Here is a 5,812-nt window from a genome sequence, read left to right on the forward strand (position 1 = left end):
TGGAGGCACGCTGCCTCCAGATCACGCCACTGTTTCCAAAGCAGTGACATTCTCACTGGAGGTTTGTGTATGGATGGGTTTGCATACATTTAGTTTGTGTTTGGACATCCACACACACCCCGGTGGCTGATTCAACAGCTGGTACCCAAGCGCTGCTGGGAGCAGGAATAGACTGGCTACGACAATTTATAGCAAGGATGTTGCATATTCTGGGAAGCAATTAAAATGGCTGTGAGCATAAGGAATATAGTTTGAGGTGTGATAATAAATTAGGCAGACATCATTTATATTGCTTAGAAAAATGAGATTAAAGGGATGTCAGGGTTTCCTATAATCTCCAAAGTAATGTACTGATCTTGGTAAAACGATTGAGGCTGCAGCAGAGAGCCCTACGTGTAAATTGCTTGTACAAAATGATAGTGTGGGTGCATGGAGAACTGCAGACAGAGTAAACTTAATGAATCTTCATTGTGGGGTCTTTAACCAGTTACAGATTTTCACATGCTGAGGTTATACAGAATTTACAGAAACCATACAAAATGCTCTTCTAAAATGTCCGTGTTGTATCTAGACATTAGACACCAAATATGTAAATAGCAGCAAAGAAACATACTTTCTCCTGATTTTATTGTGTTGTAATAATAACCTGATTTTACTGCATTAATAATGCAGGTTGTTTTATTGTTTGCTGGTCTCAGGTACTCACAGTGAAATGAAAACAAACCCTTCCCTCTCTCCCTGCACCTAGTCTGCAGAATTATAAGCAGTAACTTTCAGGAACAATTGCAGTAATTTCATAACTCACAACTGAATTTCTATTAAAAATTAGATGTTTTTAAATCAAGATCCAGTGCCTAGATTAGGATAATGCTGTAGCATTTTTTTTTTTAAATGGGTTTTATACTCAACACTGGAATGCTGACTTTGTGACTGTGAGACAATTCATTGTATAAAATCTGGAGCAACTTAAAAAGGGAAACCTGAGAATGGCTATCAAGATGGATTGTATTTGGGGAGAGGTTTATGACACTTAATAGTAGGTAAAAGAACAACCTGCTTTTCTGGGTTGACTGTAGAGATGCTGTAAACACAGTCGTGAAGCAAGACATGAAAACTGTCCTGATAAAACCAAGCTCCTACTGTAATAAATTTCTGATAACCTGGTTGCTTATGTACCACAGAAGACTTATATTCCTGTGGAAACTGAGCTGGGAAGTGTGACCTTGCTTTTAATGATAATTATTTTTCAAATTATAACTTTTTACAAGAAATTGATTCTCAAACCAGCAGTCTCTGTCTGCTGTCATTATTATTATTAATAATAACAATTGATATTATTAGTAATAATATTATTGATACATTGGCTTTCATTATCTTTTTGAGAGGAAGAGATGTTGCTTAGTGTAGCTGCAATTTTTATATTTCTGATGGAAAGCTGAATGGCTTAATTGCTTCATATGAAGGAAGTGCCCTCATTATGAGTTTGCTTCTTTGATGAGGAGACCCCAGGTGTTAATTACAGCCCTCCTGCCACAGCCAGGTACGGGGTGAGCGCTGTGGGAATGCCAGTCCCCACGGGATGGCGCTTGGGATGTATTTATTGAAAACAGCTGCCCTGAAATTACACGGGCTCTCGCTGCCTGCAAACTTCACAAGTTGTGTCTTCTCCTAAAAACTGTACTGGCTGATATTTTTTTTTTCCCCTTTATGAATGGAACTTTTTCTCAAGAGTTTATAGTATAACATGGATTTGGTTCTGGAGCCTCCAAGCCAGTACTTTGCTTGCTTGCTTTATTTCTGAACTTTTTTTTGTTCACTAGGATGATATTGAGTTATCAGCCATTTGCACGCAAGGATTTGGACAGTGTGTGTGAGGAAAGGTGTATCTCCTAGTTCATTGTGTACTAAAGGACTTACACTTGCATTAGAAATATTTTATTTTCTTCTAGTGAGACTGGGTTTGTGGCTGTGTCAGTCTGCCAGGGCCTCGCTGAAGCTCTGATTTCAGATAAAGCAGTAGCCCTTTATTCTTATTTGCAGATGTTAGTATTACGTGTTGCTGATAGATGCAAATGGGGATTCACACAATGACCTATACAAACAGAAAGATGTCCTTAAACTTATCAGATAGAGCAAAGTGTGAACAGTAAAGAATAATGAAATTTAAGATAGCATATATTAAATTAATAATAATAGTAGTACCTTTCAATATATTTATTCTTTTTTATTGTTGTCCTGGCTTCTAATTCATTTTTAAATCTGTTAATCCATGAAAGAGCTATCATCTCCTCACAAATAGTTCTCTGCCACCATCTGAAAAGCTCAACACACAAGCCAAGCAGCTTACCAGTAACAGAAACCACAAAGTGTAGCGTTATAGGTTATCATTATCTCTGTGCGTAAGCGGGAACTAACACCTCTTGCAAATGTAAATACTCCACCTGCTCATTGTAAAGAGGTTGGAAAGCAGAAAGGTGGATAATAGACATACCTGAATCCAGCTGTAATAAAATCAATGCCCTGAAGGCAAGTCCTCCCCCAAGAAATTATTTGTATTCATAGCATAAATTGAGCTAATGTGGAATAAAACCCCAGGGATGCCAAAGCAGCTCATGACTTTCACCTGTGCTGGCAAATGTAGCAAAAGACTCTTTAAGTCTCCCAGCCAATGAGTTAGGAAAATTATTTTATATATGTGTTGAAATATAAGCTAGAAGCGGGAATGTTTTGGTACCAGTGTGATGTGGCTAAGGTAACATAGCAGCTTGCTGCTGCCAAAAGAGGAATACCTCCTTCCTGTCTGCCTTCCTGTCTTCCCTCCATCTGTACCCACCGTGGTGCAGTATCTCTCCCTTGTCAGCTCCAGCACACATTTGAACCCTTTTGTTGAGCCAACACAACTCATCACAACCATGTAAATAACAGGACAGTGCAGAATGACTCTTTCAGCAGCACTAGGTTGTTACGTTAGCTCACCTTGCTTCATAAAACTACATCCTGAATCCAGCTGAATCTGGGCAACTTAGCAATATTGTCCTGCCAGGCCTTCCTCCAAAATACACGGGAAGTCAGCTGGAGGGCTCCACAGGATTTCACTGAGCTTTGGGTAGAGGCAGTGGAGATCAGCCTAAAAGGTGCTGCTGTCTGTAGTGCTATGAGTACTGATGTTTTTCCAGGAGCAAAAGGAGTTGTGATTCTGCTGTTGTCACTATAAACGCTTTCAATTAACTGGTGGTGCTTTCCACAAGGGTATGTGCGTATTGCTACTCTGATGTAGCTGCTAAGCAGTTAGAGCCGAGCAGTTCTTTGTAAGAAGTCCCCAGAGGAATCATACGTGTCTTCCTGCAAGATGAACTCTGTCAGAACTTCATCGTACAGCAGTGAGGTGGAAACATGGGAAAACCTTCCCCTCTGGACTGACAGCCTCCCTCACTGCTGCGCTAGATTTTATACACATATTTGTCAGCTTTTTTAAAGAAGAATTGCAAACTTTTATCTTTAAAAAGCTTGATCAGCTCAAATGTCTGCATAGAATGCGATTTTTTCCTCTCCCTTGCAGACTCGACCCCAAGTTAAACTGTGCTTTTCCTGCCTAGACACTGCTCAAGAGAGCCCACAGCCTGGTGCAGAGCTATCAGAGCTCACTAGCCAGTCTGGTAATTCCAAGCCACATGTTTTGGTATGGTGGGTGTTTGGAGGTACCTATTAGATAAATTAAGGTAACTCAAGTAGCCAGGGATTCTAATAATTAGCTTAGACTAGATACCTAACTGTAAGTAGCTCAAGTTTAATGAGACGTATCTCCACTAAGCTGTATTCTTCTAAAATATAAGTGCACGGTTTAGCTGTGCTTTCTATCCTGTAAATCCCATTATGACTGTTTCTCTCCTGGGTCCAACTTGATGAATTTATTTATTCAGCAACAACTTTAAGATTTTTTTTAAAGCAGTTTAGCTATGTATGAGTATTTTTCATTAGCAGATTGTTGGGCAGGGTTGTAATGGGTTGTTGAATAATAATGCAGGATATGTCTGAAAAAATCTCTTGTTACAATTTGAGGAAGCACCATTATGATAAATACAGATTTTTAATTTAAAAGGTGAAACGACACCAGTCTTCTAAATGCACATAAAGTCATATTATAACATATTATACAACTAAAGTGGAAGCACACTGATTTGAATCTTGTTCTTGATCTTATTCAGAACAGCTTTGAAGTTCATTTGGAAGAAAAGGCTTTTTATTCTGCAACAGCTGATAGTTTGGGAAAAAAATGAATTTCAACATTAGTCCGTGGTTCCCCTGCTATTATAGCTAATCATATATTTTCAAATACTGATTTTCCAGAAGGGCCTTCTGCATCCTGAAGGTGAGCTATAAAGCAATAATTTAGTTGTGTAATAGATTCACAAGTAACTGCAGACAAAAATTGTCCAGAAAGCTATGGAAGTGCTAGACACTACATCGTGTGGCTTACTGTATGAGAGATGAGGACTGACACTAGGAATGTGATGTGTCAATCCATTAAGAGCAGTTTGGTGGGTAGGTTTGTAAGAGAGTTGTCAGAGTTAACGTTTCCCATGAGCACTGGAGGTAACTGGTCCATCCATACATGCTGCTGCTGCGGCTGCAGAGAGAGTGGCTGTGCAAAGCAAATCTCCTATTTATGTGTTTCCAAATGAATGGTAGAGAGAACACAGCTTTTAGTCTCTGCAGCAGCGTCTGGTCCTGTCACGGTAGGAGAGTGTAAGGCTCATAGGAGTAACTTCCTATCTGAGAATTGCTCCAAATCATCATCTTAGACCTGCTGCAATGTGCCTACCACTTCAGGGTCCCAGGCTGCGTTCTTTGTAGCCTCCTTCTGGGTGTTTTTGTTCTGATCATGCTCCATTTCAAAGAATTCATCACTTTTAAAACTACCTAATTCCACCTTATTTTATGTGCTTGACTGAAGCACTATACAAAATATCTAATTATTTTGAGCTCTCTGTCAGCACTGGGCAGGGCGAGAAGAGCATTTCCAGAAGGCAGTTCTGCTGTAGGTGGAGCGGGTTGCTCTGAGAGAGGCCCGTCTCTCTCCATGGAGTGTATTGGAAACCAGGGGAAATTGGGTCCTAATCAGACAGCATAGATCCAGAAAATAAGTTTATATGTAACTGGACATCAGTTTTTGTTAGAACCACCAGATACTTTCAGATTTCCTGCAAGGGCTGAAACAAACAAACAAACAAACCCTCCCTTTCCACATTATTAAATGTTGGTCAGGCACCCTGCTAAACAGACTTGCAAAAGGATTTTGCTTTTCTTCTGTTCAGCCTCCAAAGGAAGGAGCTTGTAATGCTCAAGTCTGTAACACCCACCGTACTTAACTGAGCCTCTGAGTACTTCCCATCTTTAAGGGATCCAAGAGTAAGAAGAGAAGGTCCTCCTAAAGACTGAACTTGTTCCAAGGAGGTTGGTGTTTGGAAAATAATCATCACTGCAGGGGATCCACCTATGTAAATAAGCAATGGGAAAGCTGGAAACCTTAAGCACCATCATGTAATAAAAGAGGTTTTTCAGAACTTGTTTCCACTTGTCTTTAAGAAGAACACGGGTAATGCTCAGTACTAGCAATCAGGGAACTTGAGCACAACTTTCAACTGAAAGCTGGACATAGCTGCCTGGTCACAAGTTATTTCATTCCCACACTTCACCTCCTTTATCTGCACCATGCCTGAGAGTGATGGCAGTGCTGGGTAAGGGAAATGTCGTTTAGGCTTTTATTTCATTAGTTGCACGCAGCTACATAATGATTTTGCTAGTTCCTTTT

At 40.0% G+C, this 5,812-nt stretch overlaps 1 protein-coding gene across 1 annotated transcript in view; it reads left to right on the plus strand.

The window, feature by feature from the left end:
- MYRIP (myosin VIIA and Rab interacting protein) overlaps positions 1 to 5,812 on the plus strand; it is a gene marked incomplete at its 5' end in the record, with an annotated part of 35,320 nt that overhangs the window by 6,477 nt on the left and 23,031 nt on the right. The window lies entirely within an intron of this gene.

This window comes from Antrostomus carolinensis, unplaced genomic scaffold, assembly GCF_000700745.2.
Source record: "Antrostomus carolinensis isolate BGI_N321 unplaced genomic scaffold, ASM70074v2 scaffold18838, whole genome shotgun sequence".
Taxonomy (NCBI): Eukaryota; Metazoa; Chordata; class Aves; order Caprimulgiformes; family Caprimulgidae; genus Antrostomus; species Antrostomus carolinensis.